This window comes from Protopterus annectens, chromosome 7.part0 (genome assembly GCF_019279795.1).
Source record: "Protopterus annectens isolate FY-2018-M chromosome 7.part0, PAN1.0, whole genome shotgun sequence".
NCBI classification, from domain to species: Eukaryota; Metazoa; Chordata; order Ceratodontiformes; family Protopteridae; genus Protopterus; species Protopterus annectens.
This window is the reverse complement of record NC_056739.1, coordinates 1,207,153,687-1,207,173,577: the sequence shown is the minus strand read 5'-3', so window position 1 is coordinate 1,207,173,577 and position 19,891 is coordinate 1,207,153,687.

Genomic DNA, 19,891 nt, shown 5'->3' with positions numbered 1-19,891 from the left:
ATGGATGGGTAAGTGAGGGGACTAAAGTAGAAAGAGTAACAAAGTAGGGATACCCATTAAGTACATAATGTTTACTTTAATAATGAATGTCATATCAAGTCTTATGAACAAGCAAAAAAAAAACATTAGGTTATGTTATAAAGGAAGGAATGGAGTTTCCTGTTATGTTGTCTTATACTGATGATATTATAATAGTTACTAAAAGTAGAGACAGAATGAAAAGAGCTTTAACCCATGTAAATGAATATTTGGAAGTAATAGGTTTACAATTGAAGAAAGAGAAGAGTAACAGTTTAGGATATAATGGGAAAATAGGAGATATTATGTTTAGTAAGGAGAATGATTTCACGAAGTTTTATGCCGGATGCCCTTCCTAACGCAACCCTCCCCATTTATCCGGGCTTGGGACTGGCACAAAGAAATGCACTGGCTTGTGCATCCCCAGTGGCTGGGTCATGGAGGTGTTTAGGTGAAATGGCAGTGGAGTTTCTAACCAGATTGTTTAATGAAATCTTGGAAAGTGAGAGGATGCCTGAGGAATGGAGAAAAAGTCTTTTGGTACCGATTTTTAAGAATAAGGGTGATGTGCAGAGCTGTAGTAACTACAGAGGGATTAAACTGATCAGTCACAGCATGAAGTTATGGGAAAGAGTAGTGGAAGCTAGGTTAAGAAGGGACGTGATGATTAGTGATCAGCAGTATGGTTTCATGCCAGGAAATAGCACTACAGATGTGATGTTTGCTTTGAGAGTGTTGATGGAGAAGTACAGAGAAGGTCAGAAGGAGTTGCATTGTGTTTTTGTAGACTTAGAGAAAGCATATGACTGGATGCCTAGAGAGGAGTTGTAGTATTGTATGAAGAAGTCAGGAATATCAGAGAAGTATGTAAGAGTGGTACAGGATATGTACAAAGGTAGTGTGACAGCGGTGAGGTCTGTAGTGGGAGTGATGGATGCATTTAAGGTGGTGGTGGGATTACATCAAGGATCAGCTCTGAGCCTTTTCTTATTTGCAATGGTGATGGACAGGTTGACAGACGAGATCAGACAGGAATCCCCGTGGACTATGATGTTTGCAGATGACATTGTGATCTGTAGTGAGAGTATGGAACAGGTGGAGGAGACCCTGGAGAGATGGAGATATGCTCTAGAGAGAAGAGGAATGAAGGTCAGCAGGACTAAGACAGAATATATGTGTGTGAATGAGAGAGAGGATAGAGGAATGGTGAGGATGCAAGGAGTAGAGGTGGCAAAGGTGGATGAGTTTAAATACTTGGGATCAATAGTTCAGAGTAATGGTGAGTGTGGAAGAGAGGTGAAGAAGCGAGTACAGGCAGGATGGAGTGGGTGGAGAAGAGTGTCAGGAGTGATTTGTGACAGACGAGTACCAGGAAGAGTGAAAGGGAAGGTCTACAAGAGGGTAATGAAACTAACTAAGTCATATGGGTTGGAGACAGTGGCACTGACAAAAAGGCAGGAGTTAGAGCTGGATGTGGCAGAGTTAAAGATGTTAAGATTTGCACTGAGTGTGACGAGGGTGGACAGGATTAGGAATAAGTATATTAGAGGGTCAGCCCAGGTTGGAAGGTTTGAAGACAAAGCCAGACAGGCAAGATTACATTGGTTTGGACATGTGCTGAGGAGGGATGCTGAGTATATTGGGAAAAAGATGCTAAGGATGAAGCTACCAGGTAACAGGAAAAGAGGAAGGCCTAAGATAAGGTTTATGGATGTGGTGAGAGAGGACATGCAAGTGGTTGGTGTGACAGAGCAAGATGCAGAGGACAGGAAGAAATGGAAACAGGTGATCCGCTGTGGCGACCCCTAACAGGAGCAGCTGAAAGAAGATGATGATGATGTTTAGTAAGGAGAATATTTCAGTTTTGGATTTACAACTTTGTAAATCAGTCATAAAAGAACAATAATGGAAGAAAATAATGGAAAAAAATGAAACTCCCATGTAATTTTTGGAAAACGTATAAGTTATCCTGTACGAAGAAGGAGTACTTAATAAATTCAATATTATTAGCAAGAATGACTAATAATATTGAATTTATTAAATACGCTTTCTTAATATAGGATAAAGTATACATTAATTAATAAAGGGAGAGAAAGTTATAGTATAAAAATATTCTGTATAAATGTTATAATATTTATCCATGGAAAGATTTAGAAGTAGAGAAAGTTAAGGCTATAAAAGAAAGAATGAAAAGATGCTGAAAATGTTGGAATGTCAAGGTTTTTTTCTGGATGCTGATGATAAAAAATTACCTGTAAAAGACAACATGCCTTATAAAGACGGAAGAAAGAGGAGTCATTTCCTTAAAAAAGTTGAAACTGCTCAACATGTTTTTGAAATGTAGGACGATAGGTAAATTATAAAAGTAATTAAGAGAAATGAATTGTTTTGAAGATATAAAAAAGTAGAGGATGTTCATATGGATAATACTGAATATTGGTATTATAAGGATAAAAATGAGGAACATATAAAGAAAACAGACAAGAAAATGATTAATTTTAATATGGATTATATGGAACCAGAGATTGAAAGAAATGTTGTTTAATGGAAAATGGGATTTGGTAACAATGTTGGAATGGTGGAAATTGGAATGGAGGTCAGAAGATCAACAAAAGCATTAATATGTAAGAAAAGCATTTATGTGTAACTAAAAATGTAAATAATGTATATATCTTTATTATAATTTAAATAGATTTTAAATAAAGGACCCCTTCTCATTTTGATACATGCCATGGGATATTTCAAATTCACCAGAGCTACCAGTTAACCAAGCAGATGGGGCCCTGGTTTAATGTCTCAACTGAAGGATGGCATGCTTAAGAGTGCAACTCCTTCTTTGTGCTGCACTGCAGTGTCAGCAATCAATCTACCTGTTGTGAGAATAGAACCAACAGCCTTCTGCACCAAAAGCGAATGTCATACTTCTTGCACCACTGATTCTTTACTAAGCATAGACACTTTTGTTGTTCATGGAAATCACAGTAAGTGACACACAATATTAAATAAATCATCCCTGGGACTCATTAATACTTACATCAAGTGTACACCCTTCTGAGTGAAAAGACAGCACAAGCATAACTCACACCTTCTTCCTCATAATTTTAGTTTTACTACTGACTTTCTTGCAGCCTTAAATAATGAGGTAATTCATAAAGGTTATCACAAAGTGTAATCTTTCTGACTGACTAGAAAGCACAAAAATTGTGGTAGAGATGCTCTTGAATACAGATCATGTATACTTAGTGTAGGCGTTAATGAATCTGACCCCGATGGTTTTCTACCACTGTTTGGTGACTAAGTTGTGCTGACCAGCAAGCAGTTTTATCTTGCTATTATCTAAAGGAGTATTTTGAAGCAAAACTACACAAACGGCGCAGGCAAGTGAATGTATCCAATCATTGCAGAAGTTGCAGTTATAGCCCAGGAATGACAGTAGCACTGAATACTGTAGCCAGGAATGGCAGATTACCAAAACATCCTCAGATTATGTCAGCTGAGATGAACCTTAGATAAAACACATGCCTTTAGTGTTTGTTAACTAAAATCTTTAAAAGTCACACCAATGGCCAGCTACAACCAAGGTAATATGTTTCTGATGCGTTTGTCTCAGGTGAGGAGTTTCACATATCCTTTTGCCCAGAGAGACTGCATTAGCTTGGAGGAAATTGACAGTTTTTTCAGGAGTGATACGCAAATACAGCTTTTAGATGACCCAAGGGGAAAATGCATAGTAAGAAGTTATAGTGTAACTTGTACATGTTTTCATACACATATTGCCCAAGCCATCATGAAGAAAACACATCCCTAGAGCTAATTTATAACACAAAGTGTTTGCACAGGGAGGCCTGAAATAGAGGTATATAGCAACCAGATGGATTTGCATATAACAAAACTATTACTGGAATTCTTTATGAGAAGTACCAGCATATCTCTTATCTATCCAGAATTTTGCAGAATATCCATATTTTTGCCTCATATTTTTGGACTGTTCCTCATACAATTATATACTCCCTTTTAAGATTTTTCTTCATCTGATCCCATCACTTGATTAATTTGTTGTTTTCTAGCAAATCATTGAGAAATGAACTCACGAAATAATGACAGACATTTGAGGTTTAGACTTTGTATCCTTCAGAAAATGCATATTAATTCTAGCAATGTTCTAGCAATGTTCTAAGTATATAAGAGCAATATTTAAAAATGCTCCTGATTTTCTATCTTTGCCCCCCATTATTTTTGCATTAATAGATTGCAAGCAATGAAAAGTTTAACTGAGAAATGATAATAGATAAACATTGTTAAGGGATAGTCCCAGTGCATAATAGGGTACAGGATAAACGTGTTTGCTACACATTTGATGTTTGGAGTGTTAAAATATATTGGCAACAGTTCTGCTATTACAATGATAATGCGGAAAGACATTATACAGGTTTATTTACTGCAATAAGAATCTGGACATATTGCTCCAGTACCAATAAAGGCCTGTTTAGCTAACAAGATGTAAAAGAAAATAGTGGACATTTTGTAGAACCCCCATCTTCGCTAAAGGAGGTTTACTTTTCACATAGGACTGAAATGGTCTAAAATGAAGCTAAATAATATCAAATGCTACTATAGCAAGAACATTCATTAGTGGGACAAGTCAAGCTGTGATACGGTCGTCATACCTAAGAATGTTGCTGAGTCTAGGGAACAAACTTTGTAGCAAGATTGTTATATGTTAGAAAGAACACTGAGGCATCCATACCAAATGAATGTATGGGATCTACATGTCTAGATGTTGTAAAAACCTAAACATACCAGATAGTGACACAGAGACCTGTCTCTAACACATGCACACACACACACACACACACACACACACACACACACACACACACACACACATATATATATATATATATATATATATATATATATATATACAGAGAGAGAGTTATATAATTTACACTCAAATGGGCACAACATCAACATTTGTTCGTCAACACCATTTGGTGAACATGAGCAGGAGATCAACAATTCCTCGGTAGGGGAATATTTTCTTTCCCTGGGGATCGTGCAGTCTCAGAGATGGTATATATAATTAGCAGTGGGTTGTCAGGTGCAGTGGGACATGCCCCCTGAAAAAACACTTGCTGTTCATTTAGCCCACTCTGAGGTAATCCTTGAAGTACACAGACAACATATTGATGTTCTGTGTTTCAAAGTTAGGATGTCGATGTACTGCACATCAACACTGGGCTTGTTCAATGTGAAATTATAGATATCTATATATGTATGTATGTACAGAAGTGTATATATATATATATATATATATATATATATATATATATATCTATAAATAGGTTCACTACATAATACCGAAATTCCACAATCCCAAAACTCTGAAAACAGAGGACCAGAATCTCGAGATTGCGGAATCTCGAACTAAAAAAAAAAAAAATAAAACATAAAATAGACTATTCTAACATTTATGAAGGGGGCAAGCCCCCCTGCACCCCCCACACCCCCTGCAACTTAAATATACCAACTCCAAGATCGCACTTCAGTGTAGTAAACAGCAAAGTTCCCATTCCACACTGTACGGCAATCCCCATTCACTACTTTCGAGATTCTGTAATCTCAACATTCTGGTTGTCGGTATTTAGAGTCTTGGGATTGTGGAATTTCAGTATTACGTAGTGAACCTATATATATATATATATATATATATATATATATATATATATATATATATATATATATATATATATATATGGGTCCCCTACAGAATTTTGAAGCTTAAAAGTTAGAAATTCATATGATCAAAGACCATACAATCGGTGTGTTAAAAATTCGAAATCCTGAACAGAGATCGGCATACAGCGCAGAACAGGAGATTTCCCTTTTCCTTGCTGTAGTGTGATCTCGGAGTTGGTATATTTAAGTTGCAGGGGGTGTGGGAGGTGCACCCCCCACGTGGGGGGGGTGCAGGGAGGCTTGTCCCCCTGCAAAGAAAATCTTTTGTGATGTGTTGACTGCTTTTTTGGGGGGGTCCTTAATTTTGAGATTCCAAGATCTCGAGATTCTGAACTCGATATTCTGAAACTCAAAAGTTTGGTATTTCGAAATTAAGAAGTGGAACTATATATATATATATATATATATATATATATATATATATATATATATATATATTCACTTTATAATCCCAAAATCCTGAAATATCGAATTTCAGAAGTTCGAGATCATAAAGCCGAAACCTAACAATCCTGAAACCCCAGAAGCAGGAATTTTAAAATCGCAAACACTACACTAACTATACGCCACACACATACACACACCTTCCCCCAACACACAAACACTCAAACCTACACATATACAAGCTAACCCCCTGCACCCCTCACACCCCCCACTTAAATATACTAACTCCAAGGTCGCACTACACAGACACACACACAAAAACACCACCCCACGCCAACATTCCCCTCACACACACACACACACACACACACACACACACACACACACACACACACACACACACATCACAGTCACAACACACACTGACACACACACACTAAAGCCCCTAACCAACACACTTACACATAGATACTTACTGAACTTCCACCTATCCATTCACAAACACAGACACACACGAAAACACCACCACACACCGACATTCCCCTCACACACATACATATCACAGTCACAACACACACTGACACACACTAAAGCCCCTAACCAACGCACTTACACATAGATACTTACCTGAACTTCCACCTATCTATTTACAAACCGCAACAACAGAAGCGCTACTTCAACATCTCCGAACATCGGGATATTGAAATTCGCTTCTGGTGTTTCGGTATTTATAGCTTTCGGCTATATAATCTCGGGATTCTGAAATTCGATATTTCATTATTTCAGGATTATAGAGTGGAACTATATATATATATATATATATATATATATATATATATATATATATATATATATATATATATGTATATATATATATATATATATATATATATATATATATATATATATATATATATATATATATATATATATATATATATATATATATACATATATACACATATATATATATATATATATATATATATATATATATATGTATATACATATATATATATATATATATATATATATATATATATATACATATATATATATACACACACACACACACACACACACACACACACACACACACACACATATATATATATATATATATATATATATATATATATATATATATGAGGGAGGCATATATCATTGTATAACAGCCTCAGTCCAAACAATCAAATATAGTAAAATGTAAGAAGAGATAAAAAACATGGTAGGAAAGAAAAAGTGGTCGCATTATACACATAAGATTTAGATCAAATAAAGTATCATACATCTAACAATCTGTAGAATAACATTTTCCTCATCTATCTCTCTCTCCAGTTTATGAGTTTTTTCCTAAACCTATGAGACAGATTATCTGTACTTAAATGCTTCAAGACAACTGATATAAATTTAGAAATAGTTACTTCATGAGCAGTAATATAGTCTGCTGTGATACAGAACTTTAATAACACAGTGCAGTTAGTAATAGTAAGTTATCATTCTTGGATGTTTTAATGCCGTAGTTCAACACAGCTTGTTACTTGACTAAATTAGAATTTAAATAGTTATAAAAATGAAGATTGTGTTTGGGGACAATATCAAAATCTATGTATAATATTTGCATTAATGTCCTTACAGTTGAGATACACTGTTGATAAATTAGGGGCGAAGGAAGCTTATTTATAAGGAGTAAAATATACATCAAAATAAATCAGGAAATGTGTATAAAAGAGACCATTGAAGTGTCTGAAAACTGATCTTTCTTCTACAAATCAACCCATAAAATTTGAATTTTTTACACTTGAGTCTAACTCATTTCATTAAGAAAAGTAAAACAACTGATTTTCCTAGACTAAATTAACTAAAATGTATACATGAAGGCAAATGTTTTGATATAGTAAATTGATTTTTAACATGGCAAAATTCAACATTCTAATTCTGAAAGAGATTTTAGAAAGCTATCAGGATGATAAAAGAATGCTGAAGTTAGTCAAAGTCAAAGAAAACTTTATTGTCACTTTGATTCACGCAAGTGCGAACTGAGCGAAATTATGTTTCTTCAGACTCAATATGCATACAATACATAGACTACATTTAACATGAAGATAATACACAAAATTCTATAGACACAAACAACAAACACCATAATAAATACTTGCATTATAGCACCAATTTAACACATTCTCACTCATTACTACGTTATTAGCTTATTTCTCACTGGAAAAATTGATATTAATTTAAGGCCTACATTTATATTGCACAGTAAGACAGTTCAGTTTGATTACTGTTGGCTTTGCTGTCTGGGTACGGGTAAGACCTTGGTATATATTGCACTATAGAGACTTTTCAGTATTGTTGGATTACTACTTTAATGTCCAGTGTGAAGGGTACTGTTACTAGAGTTCAGTAACCTGATGGTTAGTGGGAAGAAGTTGTTTCTGAATCTCATGGTTTTGCAGCGTATGCATTGAAAGTGTCTTCCTGATGTTAAATGTGAGAACAGCTTGTAAGCAGGCTAAGTGCTATCCCTGGTTATTTTCCTTGCCCTGCTGAGACAACTGGACATGTGCAGGTCTTGTATGTATGGGGCTGGTGCTCATAAGCAGAGCAGCTTCCATACCATACTGTAAAGCTGTTTGGCAGTATACTTTCAATGGTGCCCCTGTGGAAGGTTGTGAGAGCTGTTAATGGTAGGTTTGCTCTCCTCAACCTTCACAAGAAGTGAAGCCATTGGTGTGCCTTCTTAACGATGGCATTTGTGTTGGCTGACTATATCAATTCTTCTGCAAGGTGCACCCCAGAAATGTTGTGCTTTTTACTCTCTCAACTGTTTCTTCATTGATTACGAGTGGAGAGTTCTCTCTGTTGGTCTGCCTGTAGTTCACACTTATTTCTTTGGTCTTGTTGACATTTAATGCAAGATTATTGCTATAACACCAACTTATGAACTAATTCACCTCCTCTCTGTAGGCTGTCTCCTCTTCATTCCTGATGATGCCCACAACTGTCGTATCATCTGCAAATTTGATGATATGGTTTGAGCTGTGATTAGCAGTACAGTCGTGGGTTAGTATGTTGAAAAGTAGGGGGCTTAGGAGACATTCCTGTGGGACTCCAGTGTTCAGGGTGATGATCTCTGATGTATTCTTGCCTATGCACACTTTCTGGGGTCTATCTATAAGAAAGTCCAGAATCCAGTTGCATAGTGGAGTGCTGATGCCCAGCTAAACCAGCTTTCTGGCCAGATTTTTTGTGGATGACTGTATTGAAAGCTGAACTGAATTCAATAAAAAGTAGCCTCACATAGCTATTCTTGTTCTCCAGGTAGTCCAGCAATAAGTGGAGTGCCAAAGAAAGAGCATCTTCTGTGGAGCAACTGGGTCTGTATGCAAACTGGAGTGGATCACATTCTGCAGGTAGTTTGCATGTTATCACATCTTTGACCAGTCTCTCAAAGCATTTCATCACAGTGTAGGTGAGAGCTACAGGGCGATTGTCATTTAGGCTAGCAGGTGGTGGCTTCTTTGGTAATGGTATAATGTTTGTGTACTTGAAATATTTGGCCACAATGGCTTGACTCAGTGAGCTGTTGAATATATTTCTGAGTATATTTGTTAGTGGGTCTGCACAGTTTCTGAGCACTCTTCCAAGAATGTTATCAGGTCCAGCTTCTTTCCTGGGGTTAACTCTTCATAGGGTCATTCTGACATCAGCAGGGTTGAGGCTGATCTCTTTCTCACTCTGGTTGTTGGTGATTTTCTCTGCTGCTGTCTTGTTCTCTTCCTCAAACCTACTGAAGTACATGTTGAGTTTGTTTAGGAATTCCGTATCATCAATGACACTGTGAAGACAGGGACCTGCCACAGGCACCTAGGTCCTTTTGTTTGGAGAAGTGGCTCATGATCTTTTGACCATATTTGCATTTGGCCTCCCTCACCCCTTTGTTTAATTCAGATCTGGCCAATCTGAGAGCCTCTTTATCACCAGACTTGAATGCCACATTCCTTGCTTTCAGAAGCTTGTACACTTCACTTGTTAGCCAGGGTTTCTGGTTGGCTCTTGTGATAAGGGTTTCTGGTTGGCTCTTGTGATAAAGGTTTTGGTGACTGTCACTTCGTCAACACATTTTGAGATGTAACCCATCACTGATTCAGTGTACTCCTCCAGCTTGATGTGTTCGTTTACTGTGGCTGCCACCCTGAAGATGTTCCAGTCCATACTCTGAAAGCAGTGTTGTAGTGCTGAGACTGCTCCCTCTGGCAGCACTCTCACTTGCTTCACTGATGGTTTTACGCTGGTCAGCAGTGGTTTGTATGATGGCAGCAGCATAATGGCAAGGTGATCTGAGTTATCCAAGTGGGCATGAGTTACTGCCTTAAATGCTAGCTTAATGTTTATATAGACCATGTCCAGTGTATTCTTCCCTCTGGTTGCAAAGTCTGCATACTGGAAGCATTGAGGTAGGACTGTTTTCAGGTTTGCCTGATTGAAGTCACCTGCTATTATATGTACTCTGTCAGGATTTTGATTTTGCAAATCATTTATAGACTGATATAGTTTAGCTAGTGCTTTGTTTGTGTTGGCACTGGTAGGTATGTTGTGATGCTGACACTGTTAAATTCCATTGGTAGGTAGAAGGATCTGCATTTCAGTGACATAAATTCTAGATCCTCAGAGCAGTGTTTTTTTTTTACCACCTCACAGCTGGTGCACCAGTTATTATTGATGTAGATGCAGACATCACCCCCCTTTGCTTTCCCACAGAGAGATTGTATTCTAGCTGCACAAAATAATGATAGTCCCTCCACATGAACTGCACTGTCATTTAATGCTAGAGCTCAGCCAAGTCTCAGTGATGATAAATATACAAGAGTTTCTCATCTTGGTCTGGTTAGTTAGTTCTAGCCTTATGTAGTTCATTTTGTTTTCCAGGGAGGGAACATTAGCCATTAGAATGGATGGCAGTGCAGGGCTGAAGGGGTTAACTTTTAATCTTGTGATGATTCCAGTCCTGGATCCTCCTTTACCAGTTCTTTCTCACCTCTTTGTTTTCCTTCTCCTTCCCTGAGTAATAAACAATGATTCCACCTTATCTGAGCAGTTTTGATTGTGTTTCAGTATAATCCCTAGCTTCAGTAGCTCATGGAGTGTATTGGGCCTTGCAGGCCCTGCAGCCTGCAGTCCATCAAACCTATTGCACATCAACCTTTGTAGATGAATTTCCTGAAGTCTCTCCTTGCTGTGTGTTAGCCTATCATATGTTTTTGTCCCTGATTCAGTAGTTTTACTTGATTTAGATGTAGAATTAGACAAATAATGCACATTTCTCTGACAAGCCAAAGCAGCCACTGCCACACAGAGTGCCACCATTTTTGTATTGATAAAGAATACATTTCTAATGTAGATCTTAGAGATGTATCCTTTAGGTAGGTGTTGAAATTCACATATTGCAGACACTGATGAAAGTTAATTTATAAAGAAATCAGATATAATAAGAGGATAATGAAGAGAAAATCATTGGAACATTGCATATATTGGGCAATTTTAATAGATACATTTCTTTAAGTAGGATATGGAGGTATGCAAATATCATTTGCATCAGAGAGACCACTGACTTGGATGTTAGACCAACATATTTTGAAGATTCTAACTAATTTGATAGCAAACAATTTAAAAAAATATATGCTTTTTGCAGTGTAATAAATGTTATAGCTTGAAGGTTATAACTATATTTATTGGAGCAGCTAGAAGGTTAAATTACATTTTAGTAGGTTTGGGAATATTTAACAGTTCTAAATAAAATTAAGTTCTAAACTAGATACCAGATTTTCAGAGGAGTTATAGGTATCATAAAAATGTAAGGGAAAAGTGCCCGAGATATACTGAGAATCAATAATAATACTATCTTCACCATTCAGAATGAATATTTTACCGAGAAGCTGATGTTAAATAATAGCTGAAAGATATTTAGAAGACATCTGAGATAACTCTGAAAAGCTTCTCATTAGTTTGTCTTCTGTTCAATACAGCTGGGGAAAATATTCAAGGTTAATTTCAGCTTATAGTTTTTTATCATAATGTCTATTCTGTACATATTATCTTGGAATGGTTATAAATAGCCTTACAGGTACAGACAAAAAGAAAAAAACACTGAATTATATTAAGAAATGTAGAGTGCAAATAGCAATGGTACAGAAAACACATTTGAAAAGAAATGAACATGTGAATTTGACAAAGAAAGGACTTCGGGATGGCTATTCAACAGAATACCAGGGACAAAGTAAAAGGGGAGTGATAATACTGAGTGACAGAGGTGCCCCAGTAGTGTGAGAAAATGGAAGAAAAGACAATAATGGTAGATTTGTGGTAGTAAGGGGCTACTGGCAAGAGAGGAAGGTCACATTGACGTGTATTTATATTCCATCAAAAATGCTATCATGGAACATTTTGGAAAAAATAATTATCTTTTACCAGGGAGTATTATTTACAGGTGGGGACTGGAAGTTGCTTTGCAATAGTAAGGATGTATCAGGGGCACCTAGAAGAGAAAATTTAACAAATGAAGGTTATTTCTGAAGATATTTATGTAAATATTTGGTATGAAAGATGTGAATTCAATAATAGGAACTGAAACAGAGCTTACATATTATTCCCCAAGGTACAGAAAGGGGATAGACTAGAGAGAAGTTATATTTCACAGGAAAATGTGCAACTAATTCAAAGTTTCATCACACATCCAATAACTGTTTCAGATCATGCACATATAAAAACTAAGATAAAAATGCAGGGTAATGAAGTACAAATGAGACACTTTCACTTTTCTATCCACCTGTTAAAAAGAGGGGAATTTAAGGAATTATTCTAGAGTTATTAGGAAGGAACTTTCTTCAGAAAAGATAGCTAGTGAGTGGGAAAAACTGAAAACGGAGTTTAAAAATAGGGTAGAAATAAAAGAGAAAGAGATATGGTTAAAAAGTAATAGGAATTATTTAGAGGGGCTGACAAAGGTTAAAATATCACAAAACGAAGTGGAACAACTGCAAGAGTACTGAAAAGAAAATAAGGGAGTATTTGGATAATATTTATGAGATTAGAAAGGTTGCTGTTAAGCAACCATTTTTGTTATCAAGTCAGGAGCAAAAAACTTTTAGCACAGCAAATTAGGCAACAAAAAGTAAAAAAGATTGTCACCAAAGTTAGAGAGTCTTTGACAAAAAAACTAACCAGAGATCCTATTAGAGATATTGTATTAGAGATATTGTGGAACTTTTATTTAAATGTGTATAAAGCAGAGGAGTGTGGAACCCAAGAAAGAGCACAAATGAAAATATTTATGGAAGGCTTAATTATGCCAAGGTTAGTGAAATAAGAGGCTCAATAACTAATAGTTAAGATAGGAGGAGATGAGATACAATGGTGATGTATAATCAATCTGCAGGGAACTCTCCAGAAATAGATGGTATTCTAATGGAATTTTGAAGTTAGGAGGGAAGAAAGTGATAAATATGTGGAAGATATTATTTAGTTCTGTTTGAAAGGATGGGAAGCACCATCATCTTAAAAGAAAGGTGTAGTGGCTGTATTTCTGAAAGGGGGTAAAGGCCCATCAGAATTCAGTTCTTATAGACTTGTTTCAATTTTAAACCATGATTACAAAGTGTTTATGTCTATATTAGCTAAAAGAATGGCAAAAGTGTTGCCAAAATTGATAGATATGGATCAATGTGGTTTTCTGGAGCCTTTGTTTTATCTTTGTTAATTTTATATCCCAAAAAGACTTGAAACTGTCTCAAAATTTTCCACAACAGTAAGATGTCCTTTTCTGGTTTTATTAGGTACAAAATAATAGCATCTGTTAATAAAGCCAAATTTTTTGATTACCATACCAATATGTTCTTGGAATTTTAAATCCCTTATTTTCTTGGTTAATGGCTCTATTTTTTAAGCAAATGACATCATGTTAGGAAGAATAAAGAATAAACCTAGCAGAGTTCTTTCAAAATGTTTGAGAATAATATATATTAGAAATAATATATATTAGACTGATTGACCTTAAATTATCAGAATGCTCTGATACATATTACTAAGGAAATAGCCAATATGACCATCTGGTCCAGCAGGTGTATTAGTTTTAATCTTACCCAGGACTTAAGCTGCATCTGTCTCAGGAGTAATAATGCATTAATCTGTCTTAGAAGGCTTATTAGAAAATGCACAGGCTTTCCTAGTAGAACAGTTTAAGCTAAGGTCAGTCGCAATGCCACTCTCAGTGTTCAAGGGAAAAGTTAGCGCAAACTGATGTGATTTCATGCAGATTAAAAAAACTTTTCTGTTCTCCCTTATAAATACAGATAATTTATGCTCATATCTTGATTTGTACTGTTTCATGTTCTCCTTCATCCACCTAGATTTACAAGTTGTATCCTACTCCTACAGCAGCTCCTTGAACATCTACTACTATTCATGCAGTTTACACTAGGCAAATATAGAACAGAAATAGACTGCAAGACCTTTCTTCTATATTACCAGACCTTTCTTCTATATTGCACAAACACAGCACATACACATACAGACAATTTAGATTCACCAATTCACATATTGTATGTCTTTGAGATGTTGGAAGATAGCAAAGTACCTGAAGAAAACTCACATAAGCACAGGGAGGACTCCACACAGAAGGCACCCTAGACAAGAATCAAACTGCAGAACCTCTTTCTGTAAAACAATAATGTTACTCAATGCTTCACTTAGTAATATGTATCAGAGCATGTCAAAAAAATTCCTGTATACAGATCTTAATAACCAGTTTGTTAATATATTTGTTCCACCAGTAAAGAAGAGATTTCTGTAGCTGGAATTCATTCCAGATAAGATGAATTTTTAAATTCTCTCAGCCAGTTTTGTATAAAAGTTATCTCAGCAAATACTAACAACAGATTAAATAAAGTCATCTAGCCAAACTCCACATTGTAAGGAATTAGAAATATTGTCATCATTTTGCTGATAGAAATGTTTATCTGGAGCACATCTGTTGCACCAATGCTGGCTTGATCATTAATACCTGGCCAGCAATATGAATTCCAATACACGTACCAATAAAATTTTCTAACCTCCAGGTGGATCCTCCATGGACCTCCCCTTGGATCTATTCTTATCTTCTCCAAGACAGAAAATTTAAAAGCATGTCCAGGTTGGTTGCTTATATGTCTACAAAGAGCTTAGTTATTTAGCCTTTTTTAAGGTTCTGGAGATGTCGTAAATCCTTTCACAAAATTTTCCTTTCTGTTTTTCCTGTATAAAAACAGTAGCAATGTTGACATAATGGGACATAAACCAAGGCCCTACTCTTACAATCTGCTCTCACTGGTATCCTGAAAAGCTTGTCCTTGATGGTAAATCTGTCACCAGTGTGAATGAATTTACAAACAGAGCATCTCCCATAATGCACCATTCCTGCTGTGAGTGACATGATCAATTGGGGTCTCTCAAACTAGTTTTTCAAGGTACAGCTCTTCCTGTATACTATGGTCAGTATAGCACCTACTTTGTCCCGGAGTGATCTTTCCTCCTGCACTAGTGTCCAATTCTTATTCAAGATAGCCCTAATATTAGAGCTAACCATAATATATGTCATAATCAGGGCTGACTTCATAACTGGTCCCAAACCACATGGCATACCAATTACCTGCTGTTTCTGTACCATTGCATTGAGTAATGGAGCAAAATATACACAAATGCTTATATTTGTAACCTCTCATATCATTTCATCAATCAGGGAGGTGGAATAAACCCTGCTAAGGAACATCCATTTCATAAGTTCACATTCCTCATAAAATTGAATATCTAATGTCTTCATCTGGGCCACCCAAACCAGTTGGCCCTTCACCACCGCTTTCTTTTGGAAAAAGAGGTGGGAGCTGAAAAAATGTAAAAAGCAGTTATAGTAAGTGACCTTCCAGTGGATTCTGGACACATAATGTTTGTTCTCAGTGTCCTTGACAAACAAAACATCCAAATAGGAAAGACTACTATGACTATAATCACTTGTGAGATTCAAAAAAGTAATAGTATTGTTGATGTATTTAATGAAGGATCCTATTGTCTTCTTATCCCCTTTCATACTATAAATATATCATCAAGGTAGCATAAATAGAGCTTTATATACTCCTAGAAGGGGCATCCAGAGATATACCATATACCTATGCTCCCACTCCAATATCACTGTATTGACAAAGAGCCAACTGGTGACCCTAGCCCAACCCTTTCCTGTTGTAAATAATACACACCACTGAACCAAATAAAATTATTCTTGAGGATCATTTCCAACATTTCTTCTTAAAGGTTCACTTGATTTTGTCCCAATCCTTTTCCATTCAAATAATCAACAAACCATGCCACCTCCAAGTCATGGGGGATGACCGTATAAAGATCCTTAACATCCATAGTAATCAAGATATCAGAATCATCATACTCCAACCCACTGATCTTTTTTCAAAAAGTGCCACAAATTGATACATAAATTTGCCTCACTTCTCAATAGTGGTTTCAGCTTAGTATCTAGGAAAGATGTACTAACATAAGTGCTAGAATCCCTGCCATACACAATTGGATGCAAACGAGGGTTCCAGATATCCTTATGGATTTTGGGGACCCCAAACATAGTAGGGATCCTAAGTGACACGGTGTTGATGTAAATAAATTCTTCCAATATAATACATTGGTCAATGAACATGTCTTTAATGTGTATCTGGTTGCACTTGTAAGCACCATTAGGTTTATTCAGTCTGGACAAAGAATAGGGTCTATATCACCTCGTCGCAATACAATTGCAGTGAATACTGGATCATTGACCCTCATTCAACGAAAATCATTTTGGCGATTCATTGAATTTACCAAGGGCAAGTAAATATTTGCCCTACAGCACAACTTTGCCCTTTTCTCCACTGTAGTGCGATCTCAGAGTTGGTATATATAGTTAGGGGGTGGTGCAGGGGGCAAAGCCCCCCACTTGGGCGGGTTTGATTTGTGTAACTGTCAGTCCATTGTGCTATAGGGCAAGTATTTACTTGCCCTCAGTAAATTAAGCAAATTGCTGAAATGATTTTCGTTGAATGAGGGTCAACGATCTGGTGTTCACTGCAATTGCATTGTGATGAACTAATATAGACCTTAAAGAATATGCCTGTCCTTTCAAAATGTTCATTATTCTATCATTGTAGTCCATCAAATCTATGACAAACACACTCCTTTACTGAGAATGAAAGAAAAACCTTTCATAAATAAATCCACACATTCTGCATCAATTGATAGGCCTGAATACATGTAAATCTTAAAGTCACCTCATTACTCACTATAATCTGGGTAGAGACATTCATAATTTCATGCCTTGAGTCTCCCACCTCCATTATCTCCTCCTCCTATTCCAATTGGCATGTGATTGGTTGAAACAGTGGGGCGGGTTCCACATTTGCTGATGGATATTGATAGCCCCCCGGCATAAACGTAGATTTCTTTTTTTTTTTTTTTTAACATATATTGACAAAAGTGCTTTTTCGGTGAAAACGCTTTTGTTAATATATGTTCAGTGATTATGGATTCGGGACTTTGAACATTTGTGCATAAGTCCTAGATCCATATATATATATATATATATATATATATATATATATATATATATATATATATATATATATATATATATAGGTTCATAGGTTGGTACTAGGCTATTGGCCCATATTTCTTCCCACAATATTTACTTCCCTGGACCCCTGTCTAGCAGGGCGACTGACATGATCCCCGGGGTGAATTTCCTATCTCCCATCCAATCATCAAGGTTCCTTTTGAAGAGGGCAAATGAGGCACTCTGCTTGACATGTATAGGCAGTCTATTCCAGAGTATGGGGAGTCTCTGGGTCAGGAACCCTATATATAGTGATATTAATAGATACATAGATATTGGCATATATTCAGTGATATTAATAGATACATAGATGATATTGATATATATACAGTGATATTAATAGACAAATATAAATAGCTATAGATATATAGATATAAATATAAATATATCTGCTTGAAATATATATATCAATGAATACTTTCCTCATATGTAATTAAAACAAATTCCTTCCACGGGTGATTTAATGGAGGACTGCAACCACTGCTTTAGAATATTCATACGTGTCTTGATGTATTACTGCATTATATGATTTAGGAGCCTTGTAAAAGTGCTTTCCAGATTGCTCTAATGCCAGAATCAGCCATTTCGATTCTGTCACTATATTTTACTGTTTCTGTCACATTCTTACTGCTTGAATTAATTTGGCTTTTTCTCTTTCTATGGCTCATTGTCGTTCCTGTTTTTTTTATTTTCCTCTTACCTCTACTTTTCCTTCCCACTTCTTTTTTTCACTCCATTCATTTGCCTGCTTATTCTGTAGTTCTGTAGTTATCTTTAACTGCACCTTGGGTGATAACATCTACTGACTTGACTCATACTCACTGTGCCTAATCACTCTCCATAATCTGTACCTGACTATTCTTTTTCAATTTTTCTTATTTATATGTGCATTGAATCACACATCCAGTCATTGATAAAAGTGCTTAATTCATATTATATAAAGTCTGTTAAATAAATGGCCTGGATACACTGGACATGAGCACTGTGTGTTAACTCTGTGTCACAGAGAGATGAAGCCCTAACTATAACCCAGATTGTGTGAGCTTGATTAGCAGCCCAGATACTGAAGGAGCAGACTGGGAATGAGAAAGGAATGCTGAAGCATATGTCTCCTTACATCACCCAAGGAGAAAGGTGTCAGGCTATGCTGCAGTTATTATTATTTTTTAATTATTTATGATCAGATTAGTCCCACTAGGATAGTGGCCTATTTTCAGGGGAGACCTGAGGTGGTATTTATTTATCAAGGGCAAATTTGGCTAGGACATCAGAAAATTTCCACATTTCTTTTTCATAGGTGCTATGGGATGTTTTACATCCACCTGGACTACCATCAACTCACGTAGATGGGACCTTCATTTAATGTCTTATCCAAAGGATGGCACATTCAGGAGTGTAGCACCCTCCTTATGCTGCACTGCAGGGTCAGCAAACCTTCCACCTGCTCTGGGAATAGAAGTCACAACCTACTGTATCAAAAATGAGTGTGCTACCTGTTGGACCACTAACAATGCTGACCTGACTTTGAGGTCTTCATTAAAGACACTAACTGATTTGTTAGAGAGCCAATGTGATAGGCCAAATGAGAAGTGCATCACTGCAGAGGCAGGAACAGTTCCCTCACAATAGCCATGTGCATGCCCAACCGGAAGTACTACCTAGCATGTAGGGGTGGAGTTGGGGCATAACCTCAAAAAAACCCTGTGAGCAGTATCAATTATGCTGCCTCATGCACTCTCATCTCCTCTCCACCTCCTTTTACCTAGATCACAAAAGTAACTCACCTCCCAGTACAGACAGCTGGCAGCCCCTATTCCAGGAGGGCAAATCCAGAGGCAAATACATGGGTATCATGGATGTTCTTCAATCCAATATTAGAGGACAAAAAGAAATGAACATTGCCCAATTGAACACTTCCATTCATTAAATGCAAGTAAATAAGTACTAAATTCCGTTTTCGGTTATTTGCTTTCTTTTCTCTTCTGTTAGTTTCATTGCATAGCATAATAAAACCCTTATCAAGAACAGACATTCAGGTAATGTGGGGATTTAAACATGTTTTATCGCATT